The following is a 16780-nucleotide window of genomic DNA, read 5'->3' on the forward strand; positions in this document are numbered from 1 at the left end:
TATAAGATGATCTGTCAAAGTGCAATGAAATAAAATATTATGCAGAAGACCAAGATAATGATTTACGTTGCATTTTCAGATTTGTGAATCAAAGACATTTTAATAAACGCGTTTGCAATCTAAATGGGTTTGGGGGGGTTAACGAGGACTCTTATTTCTCTCTTCTGTCTCTTATCAACAATTGTTAATAATGCTTATATTCTTTCATAATCTGACTCGCATAATTTGTTGTAACAGAAGAAATAAGGTTCTTGATCCCGAGATGAAGTAAAACAGATGAGTTTATTGCATGCAAGGAACAATAAAGCCGAAGTATTGTTCAACGTACTGTTACAAACTTTTGGGTTATATAGTGTTTTCTTCTCCGTTTCTGACGTCACTCTGTCTGATGGTAAAGATGGGGGTTCATGGTATTTGGCCAGTTTACGATGTTCTGGGCTAATGGTCAGTTTAACATTACACCCAGGGGGGTTCCTAGCTTGCATCTGCAATCCTTATCAGTTAACCCCCTTTCCCCCTTTTATTAATTGATTATAAGATGATCTGTTAAATTGCAATGAAATATAATATGCTGGATAGAGAGGCGGACATTAATATGCCGAAGACAAACATAACGGTTTACATTGCATTGTCAGATTGTGAATCAAGGACATTTAATTAAACATGCATTTGCAATTGAAATTGAAATGGGGGTAACGGGGACTGTTATCAACAATTGTTAATAAAATGCTTTTATTCATTCATAATCCAACTCGCATAACTCACGATCATGAATGCCCCCCGCTCAACAATCTTAGGAAGAACATGAAACAGCCTGTTAATAAAATTGTTGCAATTTTGTTCTGTCAGTTCTTCCTCCAAGAACTATATATATGGGGTGGCATGCTGTTTTACCATGACTTCCTCAAAGAACTCACAGTCCATAATTCCTTCGAAAATAAGTGGTCCCAGGCCTCTTCAGAACCTTCAGTGGATGTTTGGCCTTTTGCTTGTTCACATATCTCCCCTTTTTAGAAAATGACATGGTTGAAAACTGTTCTAAAACCACTGTTTCATCAGTGAAAAGTACATCAAGAAATGCCTCTCCCCGTTCAATCAGTTGAAGCACTCGTTTGAGCATGTGTTGGTTTTTTTTTATATCTCCATGCAAGCCCTCTGTGCACTCTTATCAATGTCAGACTTGCATTTGCACTAGGGTCAGCCCACAGCTGTCTTTTGATCTTGCACTGCTGAAAGCTCATTTTCCTCTGTCAGTCTGTCAATGGCTCACACAATAGGACTTGGGGAGTGGGGGAAGAGATCAATGGTTAATTAGTTAAAAATAGTGTTATTTGGCATGAGAGTCTTCGTGATTTTGGCCATAGTCTGTCTCCTTACCAAAGCTATAGTGCAGTATGTTGTCTGTCCCGACAATGCTACAGATAAACATATTATACTGACTAGCTAATATGTGGGCAACATTTCTTTCCTCAACTCGAACACAATATAAAATACTCAAATTTAAAACAATACACCAGGAAATGTGATAGACATTAGCAAGTTAATGCACTTCTATTGAAAAGGCAGGTGTGATTTTCTCTCCCAGCCTCAGCAGCAGACAGCAGATAATTTTCTTCCCTGTCTAGCTGATCTGTCTGTGCTAATTGAAAACTCAAGGGTGTTTTTTTTTCTTAGCAGCAGACAGATCAGGCAAGAACTATGCCTCTTATGCCTCTCATAGTTAACATGGCTTAGCCACTTGTAAGAGCAAGGTGACCTTTTGCTATCTAAACCATTTTTCCAGCTTTTAAAGTCACACAATGTGACTTCAGACATCTGCTCTTCTTGTCAGTTACAAGTTATGTACAACACTAGTAAAAACCTGCCAAGGCACCCACATGCAGTAAAGCAGAGACCCCTAAAACCCAAAGCATAACAGCATCGTAAACCACAAATTTATGCTGCACACAGTGTCCCCCCCCACCCCTTCAGAGAATAAAACTCACATTTGTCAAAGACTGTGAAAAGCATTGCTGGAAGTAGTGCTGGCAAGCAAAATAAAAGCAATAAAAAGCCAGTTAAGTCTCTAAGCCAGGTTGGACTGGACCCTGGCTGGCCGTGGAGAAGGAGCTATGGGCTGCTCTCCCACAGGAACCAATGGCTCCACCGAGATGGCGATTTCGTCTTGGGGGGAGTCCAGAGGTATTTGTAGCTCATGGCTGCGGAAGATGGTGGGACCCAGCAACTCTGTGACCTGTGAAGAAGACCAAAAAGACTGGAGTTTGTGCTGTAGATGGGCCTTTGAATCTGGACCCAATCCTTGACTGTGATCCCATGCGGCTTCATCCTGTGGGACCTGTCATACTGCCTTTTTCGTGTGATGCTGGCATTTTGCCACCCTGTTGTGGGTGCACACTGGAGGGGTTGGAGCTGGGTACACCTGGAACCTGTCCAGGGGCATTTGTAGCTTATGGCTGAGCATGACGAAGGCTGGTGAGCTGCCAGTTGTGGCATGCTGTGTGGCCCTTTAGGGAAGGAGAGTGCAGAGCAGAGTGGTTGAGAAGGAAAAGCTCGTGGACGGGTGGGCTCTGATGCTATTTTTGAGAATGTGGTTTAGGCATTCCGCACCCCTGTTAACCGTCGTTGTAGAAAGCGGTGCGAAGATGTTGAATGCCTCGGTCAGCCATGAAATTCACTCTAGACACAAACTGTGGCCCATTGTCAGTTAAGATGGTTGACAGCCCCCAGTGGGTAAAGAGGGATTCCAGGAAGTCTGTGACAGCTTGAGTAGTGACTGACCATGTGGAGGCTACTTCTTGCCATTTTGGATGGAAATCATAGGCCATTATGAGGAAGCACTGATGGGGCAGGACACCGTGCAGCTCCCCACAAATGCCAAGCTGGAGGTGATCCCAGGGATTAGCCAGCCAGTCTAGGGGCTGAAGAGAAGGCAAGCCTTGCAGTTTCTGACCAGTGCCTCTATATCCCGGTTGATTCCTGGCCACCACACCAGATCCCGGCACCATTGCTTGACCATAATGCCCAGGTGGCCTGCATGTGCCATCTGGAGAGCATGTGCTTGGAGATTAGCTGGAACAACCATGCAGGTCCCCTGGGCAACACTGGAGTCATTCCAGCAAGAGCTCATCTTTGAGAAGGGGCCCAGTTCGGCCAAGACTTTGGAGGGCCAGCCCGAGTGTATGAAAGTGCGGAGCTGGGCGAGCAGCGGGTCCTGTTCTAAGGCCTTCTGTAGTTTCTGGAGAGAGACTATGGCCTGAAGTGGAGTGTAGAGCATTTGGATGAGATCAGGTTCAAGTGTGTGATTCAAGACCTCCAGGCAGGTTAGGAAAGGTTGCAGCTCTACTGTCCCGCTCTACATTCTCATGACCTGGAGTGAACTTCAGTGCAAAACTATTGCTGGAACCTCTCAGACCAGTGGTGGAGTCTGAGTGGTTGATGCCCCATTCCTGAAGTGGTGAGCAGCACAGTGAAGGCCTAGTTGTCCATACCTAACGTGAATCTATGACTGTATAAATACATGTGCCACTTTTCACATGCCAGGGCCTCTCACTCCCCCAGAAAGTACTTCTGTTCTGCTGGACTGAGAGTTGGGGAGGCGAAGGTGATGGGTCTCTGTACCTTGTTGTGAAGCTGGGACAGTACAGCTTCCAGGCGGGTGCTGGAGGTGTCACAAGTGAAGAAGGTGGGGCTGGAGAGGTTGAAGTGTGCCAGGACAGACAGACTGAGGTGAGCTGAGCCTTCAGGAGATGGATGATTCAGAGCAAGCATGAGTCTAAACCCAAGGGGCATCCTGCAGCAGCTGATACAGTGGGGATGTAGTGTGGCAGAAACTGGAGATGGCAGGCTGCTGCTGCTGTCTGAAGAGAAAGCAAGGAAGGAGGTGACCTGTGCTGGTGTGGTAGGCTCTGGGATGCGCTGAATGGCTTCAATGTTGAACTGCAGTGGGGTGAGGCTGGCACCTGTAAGATGAAACCCCACAAACTCGGTGTTCAGCGGGTAACGTTTTCTCTCCATTGAGGGTGAGGTGGTTGTGGTGATGCACCTTAAACACCCAGTGGAGGTGCTCATCATGGCTGGCACGGGTTGGGCCACAAACCACAATGTCATCGTGATGGACTATTCTAGGGATTCCGGTGAAGTAAGCAATGTCCACTTTCTGGAAACAGCTGGGGACAGAGCTCAATCTGAAGGGCACTCTTGTGTAGCAGAAGACACTGATGTGTGCGACAGCTGTAAAGTTCCGGCCGTCATGGTGGAGAGGAATCTGGAGGTATCCCTGATGAAGACTGAATTTTGTAAATAGTGGAACCAGAGAACTGTGGGGAGGAGGTACTTGTCTGGTATGACAGCTTTGTTCACTGCCTTCAGGTCCACACAGACTTGCAACCACCAGATTGGACACCCATGGAGAGGTGTTGATGGGTTCAATGAAGCCTGTCTTCTCAAGTCTCTGGAGTTCGGCAGTGACCTCATTGTGGAGGACCATCAGGATGCGGCGCAGTGGCTGGATGACTGGGCATGCGGTGGTGTGAAACAGGAGCTTGTGGTGAAACGTGTTTTTGCAGCCAAGGCCATGGAACGCTGTAGGCCACTGGGACTGCCACGGAGAACTGATGGTGAAAATGGCTGAGCCACTGCTCTCAAGCAGAGAGAACCCAAGGCAAGTGAAAGGTCCAGTCCCAGGAAGTTGGCGCCATTGCGAGACATGAAAATTGAAGGCAGAGAGAGACCTGGAGCCATAGTGCACTGGTAAGCTGATTGAGCCCACTCTATCAATCAGAACTGCCATAACTGCACAGGGTGGTGGATGGTGCTGAGAAGAACTGCTTCGTTGAGAGATTGAGGATGGAAACAGCGGCCCCAGTGTCCAGCAGCAGGGTAATTTGCACACTGGCCACATCTACAGTGCACATTTTGGAAGCTCTGGGCACTTTGTTCACTGTATGAACTATGGTAGGAACAGAGGATGCTGAGTGCCGCAGGCGGGCCGGTGCTGAACGGCAGACCTTGGCAAAGTGATTATACTTGCTGCGTGGTTGACACGGATGCCCTCGGGCAGGGCAGTTCTCAGCCCTGGTGGCATGAGAGGGTGAACCGTGATTCTTTCGGCACCTGGGAGGAGACTTGTGCTGCATGGCAGGCGGTGAGTGCGGGAGGAGAAGGAATGAACGCTAGTGAAGAGGACAAGGCAGCGGTGGCCTCCGTTTTGAAAGTCTCTGGAGTTCGGCAATGATCTCATCGCGGAGGGCCAGCAGGATGCGGCGCAGTGGCTGGATGACTGTGAATTCGCACATGGTGTGAATCGAGAGCTTGTGGTTAAACGTGGTATTGCAGCTAAGGCATGGAACACTGCAGGCCACAGAGAGCCGACGGTGAATATGGCTGAGCTGCTATTGTCAAGCAGAGAGAACCAGAGGCAAGTGAAAGGTCCAGTCCCAGGAAGTTGGCGCCATTGCGGGACACATGGAAATTGAAGGCAGAGAGAGACCTGGAGCAATAGTGCACTGGTAAGCTTAGTGAGCCTACTCTAGCAATTTTAGAACTGCCATAACCACACAGGGTGGTGGATGGTGCTGAGAAGCAGGTAAGAACTGCTCCATTGAGAGACTGAGGACAGATATGGCGACCCCGGTGTCCAACAGTAGGGGATTTCACACTGTCCAGCTCCACAGTGCACAGTTTGGAAGCTCTGGGCACTCTGTTCATTGTATGAACTGGAGCAGAGGATGGCGAAGCTAAAGCGGAGTGCTGCAGGTGGGCCGGTGCTGAATGGCAGAACTTGGCAAAGTTATATTTGCTGCATGGTTGACACAGATGCCCTCGGGCAGGCCAGTTCTCAGCCCTGGTGGCATGAGAGGGTGAACTTTGATTCTCTCAGCGCCTGGGAGGAGACTTGTGCAGCACGCCTGTGTCTTGTGAGTCTGGGCTGCCCGGCCGCTGTGGCTGCTCCACATGGCAGGCAGGGAGTGCAGGAGAAGAAGGGATGAGCGCTAGTGAAGAGGACAAGGCAACGGTGGCCTCCATTTGAAACGTTATTTAAATAGCCTTGTTCAGCGCTAGGTCATCTAGTGCTGCGAGCAATCTTGGTGGTGGGAGTGAAAGCTCTATCCTCATCGCCAATGTTACACTGCAGACAACCAGGGACTGAGGTGGACAGATTTCACAGGCATCTGCTCTTTATTGTGCAAAACTTGTAACTGACACAGCAGGGCAAAAACCCGCCAAGGCAACCAAGTGGCGTAAAGCGGTAACCCCATAAAACCCAAAGAGCAACAGTGTCGTAAACCCCAAACGGATGCTGTGTGCAACAAGTTGCATTTTTAGAAACCTTATCTTGAATAAAGCCAGTCCCATGTGTAAGCAAGCTCAAAATGCGAGAAGGCATTAGGCTTTATGCATCAGTTCTTTCTTTCATAAAAATGAAAGATAATATGGAATGGAACGATGGGCAACTGATTTTCAATTTTAAAGGATCAAAAATTAACTCATGACTGCCTAAATTAGACACTGCATAATTTTAAAAACTGGTTTAGTTCAACTTTTTATACACAAAAAATAGGTGACTTCTCTTCCTTGCAATCAGCTTAGTCTTTGTGTAAGTTTTTTTTTAAACCTTTTAGTTTTGTAAATACAACATGCATACATTGGTTGCTGACCAAATAATGCATGTCACACTTTATTCAATATTTACATCTGAATAAGAAACCCAGGTGTTAAACTAAATCAACAATAAAACTGGCAATGTAATTTGTTGCACTTCCACATCTTGTAAAAACATGAATTTACAGACCTTTTTTCAAATCAATTGGTAAAATGCAAACTTAGTAAGTAAAATGAATTCAGTCTTAATTTCAAATTATTTAATCTTCAATTTTTTTGTCCATCTTGGTCTACTCTCACTGGCTTGGATTCAGACACAGAATGATTAAAAATGGGAGGGAATGTTTTGTGCCAGTCAGTGCATTATCATTTTGTGCTACCGGGATGGCTTGTCATTTCTCCTTCACTCTGCCCAAACCGCCCATTCAAAAGGATGCAGTGTGTTAACACTCTCCTTAACCGAGCTGCTCATTTAAATCAAGTTTTCTTATATAAGCTCTTAATTTTTAGACAATTCAGGTGGGGAGCTGCATCAGCATGCATAGGCTGCAGAGCAACAAGAAATAGGTGTATTCTATGCTGAAAAGAGGAGAAAGAAAATGCAATATTCTGGCCATGGAGCCTTCTTCAGATGCGAGAAAAACAAGGCAGTAAGCAAAGGTAATGTAGCATAGGAAAACCAAAAGCTGGGGGAGAGGAGGTGGGAGCAGGGGACAGACGGAGTGGCTAATCAGATGTAGTGTGAAGTCAGGATAGGTGAAGAGAGGTGTGAAATGAAACCTATGATGAATAGAAAGAACTTAAAAGAATGAGTCTGAGAGAAGGGGAAAGGTGTGATCCTAGCTGCAGGATAATTTTAGTTTCTTTCTGTGGGAGTTGGGGAAAACCAGCTTTGAGAGCACTGATGGAGATTAGTGTGATCATGGCCGTTAGATGAAATGAGAAACAATAGGCTTGGAGAAATCTTTCATCTTCACAGCCCTCACATGTTTTCCCCATTTTTGGCTGGGTATTTACTGCAGTAAGAGGAGGTACAATATGTCATCTGAGTGATCCGGAATCATCCTGAGGGGCTTTGAATAAGTGTGGTGTTGGATATGTACTTGCAGGTGATGCAGAGAGCTCTGTTGCAAAGGAAAGTGCCTGGTGTGGATGCCCACTGAGAGTGGTCAAGGAAGCTGTGAACAAAGTTACACTGTTTTTAGGAATATGATATGGGGTGGTCAGAAAAGAGGGCAACAATAGAGGGATCATTCTGTAGGATAGGAAAAGTTTAATAGTCTTGGGAATAGAAAGTATGGTGGGGACGCCCCAAAGGAATGCGGTTGTTACAGTGGGAGTTTTGGCTCGAGTTGATGACCCAAGGGGTGTGTTTTGCTCAGGCAAGGGCCCTGTCCATAACACTGCTAGGGTATCCTCTGATTGAGGGAGAAGTATATCTTGTGGGGTTGGTTCTGGAAATCGATGTTGCTACCGAGTTGTTGAATCCAAAGGAACTATGAAAAAGGGAGGGTTTTTAGTGTTTTGGGGTGAAATGAGCTATATGGGAGATGGTGTGAAGCAGTGGGTTTGTAATGGACCGAAGTAGAGAGTTGGGGGGTAGTTGTCTAGAAACGGAAGAGTAGTGGAAAGTATGTTAACTGTATATTTGAGGGATGGGTGGAAGTTGGTGAAGTGATGCAGAAAGTGCTCAAGCTGGTTGTTGGAGCATGTGGCGGCACCACCGCAGTCATCAATGTATCGCTTGTAGAAGTCAGTGACAAAGCCAGTATAGGAAGTGAAGAAGCGTTCTTCTACCCAGCTGACAAAATAATGGCATAGCTGGGTTCCATTCTGGTGCCCATGGTGCCTCCACTAACCTGTTGGTAAAGGTTATTGAATGAGAATGCATTCAGTGCGAGAACCAATTCTGTGAGGTGTACCAGGTTGTGGGTGGATCAAGCACTGTGTGTTTGTCCAGCATTTGCTTGAGGGCTGTAAGGCTGTCGTTATATGGAATGGTGTAAAGAGATGCGATGTCCATGGTAAAATTAATATTCGTGGCCCTGAAATTGGAAGTCATTTAATAGTTGGGGCACGTGGTTGGTGTCCTTGATTTGTATGAGGGAAGACCTTTAAACAGCGGTCTCATAAGGCTCTCGAGAAAGTCTGAGATGGTCTGACAAAATACATTGCATGCTGATACGATGGGGTGTCTGGTTTGTGGATTTTGGGGAGGAGGTAAAATTGAGATTCCTGGGGATATTCAATGATGAGCTGGTTCACCTCCTGGGGTGGTTCCTTACTGCTAATAAGGGAGATGATGGATACCACTTCCTTTTGGTAGTCGATAGTCCTGTTGGAGAGGGACATTGGCTTAAGTGTTGGTTAGTTGTCTTTTTGAGATGGGATGCTTCACATGTCAATACCTCCACCAACAAATGACACAGGACATTTAAACCACTGCAATTTGTGAACATTTTTAAGACTTTTGTATAAACACCCAGTACCTGGTTCCGTTTTCAAAAACATTCTTGAATAAAGCTGTTGTAACAGAGAATAAGGTTCTGGATCCCGAGATTAAGTTAAACAGATGAGTTTATTGCATGCAAGGAACAATAAAGCCGAAGTCTTGTTTCCCGCAAGAAACAACAAAAACGAAGTATTGTTCCATGTGCCAGTACAAACTTTTAGTTTATATAGCATTTTCTTTTCCGCTTCTGACATCACTCTGTCTTATGGTAAAGAGGGGGGGTCATGGTATTCGGACAGTTAAGAGATCCTGGCCAAATGGTCAGTTTAAGATGACACCCCAGAGGGTTCCTAGCTTGCATCAGCAATCCCTATGTTAACCCCCTTTTCTGCCATAAACTCCAGCTTGTGATTTAGAAGTCTAAACCTCATACAGAAAGGATTTAATTTAAACCCCCCGTCTTCACATCTTTCTTCAAAGCTAATCCCAAGTGTAAATGAGTTCATAAAGCCAGAATTACTATCTCCACGTCTGCGAAACACCTGCCCATATACTGTATATATTCCAACTGTAGTGGAGGAAGGGAGTGTGGGGGCATTCTCAGTCTGTAATTGAATTGGGGCTTTGTGTTCTTTGGATGCATTTATTTTCCCTCTTTAGTTGATCTTTTGAAGCCTATGCATGCGGATGCAACTCCCTATGTGAATTCTTGGTTCTCGATTGAGAAGCTGTAGTGTCACAGGCAATTTCCAGCTGGAATGAATTCCATCAAACATTTTGTAATAACACTGGAAGTAGTAGAATTCTAGTCTAGGACTTAAATTGAAGCTATCCCCTTGGGCAATAAATGTAAATTGTAAATGTAAGTTTCTAACATCTTACTCTATCCACTCACCAGACAGAAATATCCAGAAGAAAAAGAAAAAACAAGAAGAAACAGATTTTTTTTCAAATATTACTTTTTCACATTGTGTCCTGAAAAAAAGATTTCATCTTTCCCTGTGTCTCCCAGCCTGGATACAAAACTGGAAAAAATACAAAAAATGTTGAATCTTATTTGTTCTAAAGACAGGACCTGGAATGGTATTGCTCACATACCTGGGAATTTTGTAAAGTATTAAATAATAAAAGGCTCTAATTTATTTTCTTATAAAATATACTATATTCCGAAAAAAATCTCAAAAGGAAACATCTCACTCATTAACACTATGTAGTAAAAACAACGGCAGAACAGCGGTGATTGTCCGTTATCAATCCTTGCAAGTGTGGGCGGATTTGCGCTATTATGAGTCCCTCCAAACCCTACCACTTGCTGTTAACCATTAATCCCTGTACAGGGTCCATAGTCCTTTCCAGCACTCCTTTGCCGTGAGGAAACCCCATTTGGCTACGTCGCGCTTCATCCTCCTGAGGTCCGCCAGGATCCTCTCCTCCAGCTCTCTTGCTTCCCACTCGATGTTGTGCCGGATGAGATTGTTCCTCGCGTCCCACAGGCCTTTTTTTGTGAGGGACGGCAGCAGCCACATCAGGAACTGCGTCCCCTTGTCCATCCGGTAGGTGCCAGCCCCAGCAGAATGTACTGGTAGCTGAGCACCGCACCCGTTTCCAGGAGTTGCATTATGTTGTCCATTCTGCCCCACACCGCCTTTGGCGAAGGGTCAGCTCCAGAACACATGCTCCTGAGTCTCCTCGACGAAACACGTGTCCCGGGAGCAATGTGGATTCCTGGTAAGCGAGTGTCTGTAGAGGACCTCTCTGGTAGCCAGTCTCTTGTGTACAGCCATCCAGTTGAGGTCCTTAAGTTGATTGTCCAGTTCTTTAGGCTGAGTCCTTTCCCAAACTTGTCTGGGAACTTGCAGCCTTTCGTCGGCGACCAGATGCCCCCTCACCTTTTTGTACAGAGCTCTGTGGTTGGTGCAGAGCTCTGGCTGTCTCGTGGCCTCGTACCTCCTGCTCCACTTGACAGCGTGGGTGTAGAACTTCGGTTGCCTCTCTGCCTTGGGCCCAGTGTTTGACCACTGGACCAAGTGCCTCATTGGGATGGAGAGCCACAGCCTGACAAAGTACTGGTACTTGTGGCCGATGGGCTCCCGCAGCGCCCAACAGAGGTTACAGTATAAGATGCAGTTGAGTTTCAGGGGGAAATGTGGGACATCTCGACCCCCTTCCTCAACCGGCTGACACATCCGGTTTCTTGTGATGTACTTGCTGCCCCAGACGAAGCCGAAGATCATCCCTTGCAGCGCTCGTCTGAGTCTGGCCGGCAGCTGGTACACCACCGCCAGGTAAACCAAAGCCGGCAGGACGTCTGGTTTCAACACCGTCACTTTCCCTGTGTAGGACAGTGACCGCGTTTTCCACAGACCCAGCTTCGTGTTCACCCTGGCGATCCTCTCGGTCCAGTTTTGTCTCGTTGTCTTGGCTCTGGAAGGAAACCCCCAGTATTCTGAGGGGCTCCGTGCAGAGCTCGAGACCCTCCGGCGCCGTCGTCCTGTGCTTCCAGGGCCCGAAGAACTTCAGTTTGCTCTTTCGGCGGTTGAGCTTCGACCCCGAGGCTCTGGAGTATTGCTCCATGACCTGCAGGGCCCTCCTCAACCCCCTGTCCGACCTCAGGAACAGCGTCGTGTCGTCGGCGTACTGGGAGATCTTCAGGGTTTCCCCTGCACCTCCCGGTATCTCCAGGCCATCGATGACAGGGTCCCGTCTCACCGCCTCTGCTAAGGGCTCTGTGTAGAGAACATAGAGAAGGGGTGAAAGGGGGCAGCCCTGTCGTACTCCGGATTCCTGGGGAATGAAATCCCCCAGGTTTCCGTTCAGGTTCACTCTGCTGCCCACGTCAGAGTACAGAATCTGAATCCAGCGGCTGAAACTCTCTCTGAAACCGAAGCGTTCCAGCACCCTGAACAGATGCTGTGGTTCACTCTGTCGAAGGCTTTCCTCCTGGTCCAGGCTGACCACCATCATGGGCACGTTCTAGTCCTCGGACCAGGCGATGGCGTCTCTGGTCAGCTGGAGGTTCCAGCTGACGGATCGCCCCTCCACCCCACACGTCTGGTCGCTGTGGATGATGTGGGGGAGGGCGGTTCTCAGTCTGCCGGTCAGGAGCTTGGACGGGATCTTTACGTCCACGCAGAGCATCGTGATCGGCCTCCAGTTTTTGAGGTCGGTGGTGTCTCCTCCCTTGAAGAGCAGGGAGATGACGCCCTCCCTCATGGCGTCTCCGAGTTTCCCCCGGCGGAAGATCTCCTGTGCCACTTCCACCAGATCTGCCGCCAGGGTGTCCCAGAAGCAGGTGTAGAATTCCTTGGGGAGTCCGTCCGGCCCCGGCACCTTGCCATTCTCCATGGACAAGAGCGCCGCCTTCAGCTCCTCGGCTGTGATTGGACCCTCCAAGTCCTCCCTCACCTCCTCCGGTACTCGTGCCTTCAGCCCCTCCAGAAAAGCATCGCCTGCCTCCACCTCCGTCTGCTTTTCTGAAAAGAGCTCCGTGTAGAAAGCGGTTGCCGCTTCTACTTTGTCGCTCTCGTCCAGCACTTCCTCTCCATCTCACCATCTCAGGCTGTGGATCACCCTCTTTTTCTGGGCTCCTCGGACCTGATTGAAGAAATAGGAGGAACAGGTTTCATTATTTTCATAATGCTCCCTTTGGGCCTTTACCAGGAAAGCCTTGGGTTTCTCGGTGTGCAGTTTGCGGAGCCTCTCCTTCAGGTCCCGTGTCCGGGCTGAATTGAAGGCTCCTCCCCTGTTAGCCGAGCTGTACTCCTCCTCTAGTTGTCTCTGGAGTCGCGCAGCTTCCTTCCTCTCCCTGGCCACCTTCCGTCTGCAGTACGTCTGCGCCAGGGTTCGGGTCCTGTCCTTCACCGACTCCCACCATTCCACCACGGAGCTGTAGCAGTCTCTCAGATCGACCCAGCTTGCGTAGTCTTCCCGGAACAGTTCCCTGAAGTAGTCTTCCTCCAGTATCTCCCGGTTCAGCTTCCAGTACCCACGACCGAATGCCGGCAGGCTGGTGTTAGCCACCACCGTCAAGCGCTCGTGGTCGGAATACCACGCCGGGGACACAGTCGCCGACTCCAGGGAGCAGGTCGTGTGCAGGAAGATGTAGTCCAGGCGGCTGCACACTCCCCGGGAGTTTTTCCAAGTCGTTCCGGCGTCGTTAGGGCGGGACCGTCTGAAGCAGTCTACCAGGGAGAACTGCTTGAGTAGTGACTCCAGCTCTGCCGAGCTAGCGTCGCTCCCCTTCTCCCGGTCGACGTTGAAGTCCCCGCCGAGCACCACCTGTCTGTTGGTGGTGCAGCAGCTGGCCAGGTCAGCAAACACTTCCTTCCGGATAGAGGGTTCCGTCGGAGCATAGACGTTAATTGCTCTCAACTTCTGCCCCCCTCCAGTCGATGTCTGCGACCAGGATCCGGCCCTGCACCACCAAGAAGGAGGAAACCAGCGTCAGAGACCCCCTTCTCCTGACTCCTCTCCCGGTGTCCCCGCGGTCTCTGGTACTGTATCCATGTCCTCGCTCCCTGGATCATCAGCCCGGCCGGTCACCTCCTTCTCCCTCGATGTCCCTGCAACACTAACTGTGACCTGCTTATCCTTTCCCGGCTGCGTCCCCGAAGGCACTGGCCCTGTAGACGCAGCCTGTGCATATGTCCGAGCCCTCCCAGGGCACTTACTGTACATGTGCCCCTGTTCCCCACACAAATTACACGCAGGCTCCGCCTTACAAATTGCCGCCAAGTGCCCCTCTTCCCCAAACCGACGACAAAACACACTTGGACAATTTACAGCGACATGCCCCTCCTTGCCACATCGGTGGCAGCCTCCTGGCTGGCCTGGGTAAATTAAATACCCGTTATTGGCCCCTATTGCAAAGGTTGCGGGGGGGTGCACCACCGCCCCTCCCGAGGCCGCACTGGTCTGGAAGCGCACCAGGTACCTCCGCCTGCCATTCCAATACCTGCCCGGGTCCAAAACTCTTTGTCCTGTACTCTGCACATCCACAAAACGTCTCAAAAAGAAAACCACCTCTTCTTCCGGAACAAAGGGATTAAACAAATGTACCTCCAAGGGTCTCAGTTCCCGTTCAAACAAAGGCGCCACAAAAAACACATTCAACGGCGCACTGTCTTTATTTGCCAGAACCTTGTCCCATACTCTCCGGCAAATGGCCTCAGATGCCAATGATACATCCAATGTCCCTTTGCCCACAAAATCCTGGAAACAAAAAACGGTCTCCTGCCGCAGCTGTTTCTCCCCCACTCGCTTCTTCATCTTCCTTGCCCTCTTGCCCTGTAGGGGCACCACCTTCTCCTCCACTGCTGGTGTTGGTGCCGCCGGCGCTCCCCTCCCCTTCTGGCGGCGCCCGGCCTTCACCACCATTGCCCAGCTTCCCTCCTTGTCCTCGTCCTCCCCCTCCTCCTGCCGCTCTTCTTCCACCGGTTGCCGTCTTCCCTTTTCCTTGTCCCCTCCACCGGGGGCACTGCTGCCTGCCGGCCACTTACACCCTCGTGCTCCGCCCTGTTAAAATCGGCACTTCTTTTCACGCACTGCTGGTACAAGTGCCCCGTGTTGCCGCACTCCGTGTCGTATGGTGCCGGGACTGGCACCGTCCACACTCCGTTACCTCGCACATCCCCTCTCGGTGTCCAAAACCGCGACACTTCCGACAGAACTCCGGCTGGTTCCAGTAATACAGGTACCCCCTACCTGAGCCGCTGGCGAAAGTGCCCGGTGGGTGGGCAAAGCCGTCCTTCGATCGTGAATCCTGGCACAGTTCGACTTCATATCTCCTTTTGCCTGTCCAGACTCTCCGGGTATCCTGAATGACATTAGGCCCACTGCGCACCTCGACGTACTGACGGAGGAACGTTGTGACGTCGGCATCAGTGATAAACGGCTCAAACATATGCACCACCCCCCACCGCTTGTTATCACCCTGCAAACCACCGCACTCGTACTCACGCATCTTCCCGTCTTTGATGACTGGCTTGTAAGCATTTCTGCACCGCCCGTCTGTAGATCTCCGCACTCACAAAGGTGACGTCCAGGAACTTCTGTGCCCGATTCCCCTGCACACATTTCAGCTCTGCAACGCTAATCCCCAACAGGTCGAACAAAATTTTATCCTCTACCTCTTCTCTCCCAGGCATCTCCGTTTCCGCCCTCCAGGTGAGACGGATGGTCCATCTCACGCTTGGCTCCTTTCTGGCCCTCCTCGGTTCCCCGGGATCTGCAGCCATGGTGGGAACACAGCCTTTCTGGCTGCAAAGCAGCCCACTCACCACTCTGTGCACCAAGTCCAAAGTCCGCAATCCAAAAACAAGGTCCAAAGCAATCTGGGTTCAGTCCGCTGTAGTCCAAAAGGGGGTTGTCCTCGCCGTAGGTGTCCTCCGCTCTCTCCCTGGGCCTTTGATCTAGCCAAAAGGCCGAGAAGCTATACCCCCAAAGGCGCAGACCGACGCGCGGGCGTTCCGCAGGCGCACAGTGGCGCAGGCCGACTCCTCTGGAGCCCGGGACCCGCGCAGCTGCCGGCCTCCCTGCAGCCAGAGTCCTGCTGCCGGACTCTGCTCCCCCTCTCTCTTGCCTGCCTGCCTGCCTTCCTGCCAGTCCCGGGCGGGGGCCCTGCTCTCTGATCTTCTGTCAACGGCACGACAACGACCACAGCAGCAGGGGGCGCCAGCCGCCCAGCCTCCTTAGCTTAGGCCCCTCCCACTGGCAGCAGCTGTGCCCAACCAGCTGCAAGCGAAAGCCGACCGCCAGCACCTGCGGGCAGAGGCAAGGGGCAGCTCTCTCTCGGGAGGGAGGGACGGGGACACGTGCCTGCGATATACTAAGTTTTTTTTGGAGGGAAAACGCCCGGCTGTCGAAAGGGCCCGCCGACGGGGACGGGGATACACACGCACACGCCACGCCATGCCACGCCAGCTTCCCTGGAGTTTTTTGGATGAGAGACTAGACCGGAGAAGGAGCTCCAGTCCACCTCGCTTGCTAGCTACGTCTGTCTTTTCACCGCTGAGAGGTGGTGCACCGCTCCCGGAGGCGCTGCAATACCGGGCCGATGCGTGGAGAGGACGGAGCAAGCTCCTGGTCCAGCTCCCTGTTCCAAAAATCCGTTTAATATGTGGTCCCCCGATGGGGGACGTATCAGATATTAAACTGATGAGAACAGATTTTTTTTATTTTTATCAAAAATAGCAAAGGAATACTAAATCACAATTATACTGTCATTTCCAAAAAATACATCCGAAAAACAATAACAAAAAAGATACTTAACAAAAACAAATAAACACTGGGTATCGGTCAACCATTCCTTTTCTAAAAGGAACCGCAACTTTTCTTTATCTACCACCACCATACACTTAATGTCTCCCACAATTTTGTTGTAAACCCCACCCACACTCCATATCACCCCCTTTTTGACCAAAGCATTCCTAGCGGCCTACAAATGCAATTTAACACAACTCATAAAAAAACATATTATGAAAGCCATCCCTTTCGTTCTCCCACGTCCTCTAACTCCAAACATTATAGTAGCCAGATTTGTCTTAAACCCAGCCTCTATAGATTCTAATAAAGGTGCACATTTATTCCACACTTGTTGGGCAAAAACACAAAACCAAAAGACATGCTCAATTGTCTCAATAGACTGGCAGTCTGCTCGCAGACTCTTGTCCACAACGCCTGCATGTGAGGGGCTGGCCCGGGTAAAACAAGTACCCATTATTCAATCCA

General features: G+C 49.6%; 1 non-coding gene across 1 annotated transcript; it reads right to left on the reverse strand.

The window, feature by feature from the left end:
* Window positions 1-16065: 16065 nt before the first annotated feature.
* Window positions 16066-16252, reverse strand: LOC148647774 (U2 spliceosomal RNA). Its single transcript, XR_015926883.1, has one exon. It is a non-coding gene; the product is annotated as a U2 spliceosomal RNA (small nuclear RNA).
* Window positions 16253-16780: the final 528 nt, after the last annotated feature.

This window comes from Lepisosteus platostomus, chromosome 15 (genome assembly GCF_059453375.1).
Source record: "Lepisosteus platostomus isolate fLepPlt1 chromosome 15, fLepPlt1.hap1, whole genome shotgun sequence".
NCBI classification, from domain to species: Eukaryota; Metazoa; Chordata; class Actinopteri; order Semionotiformes; family Lepisosteidae; genus Lepisosteus; species Lepisosteus platostomus.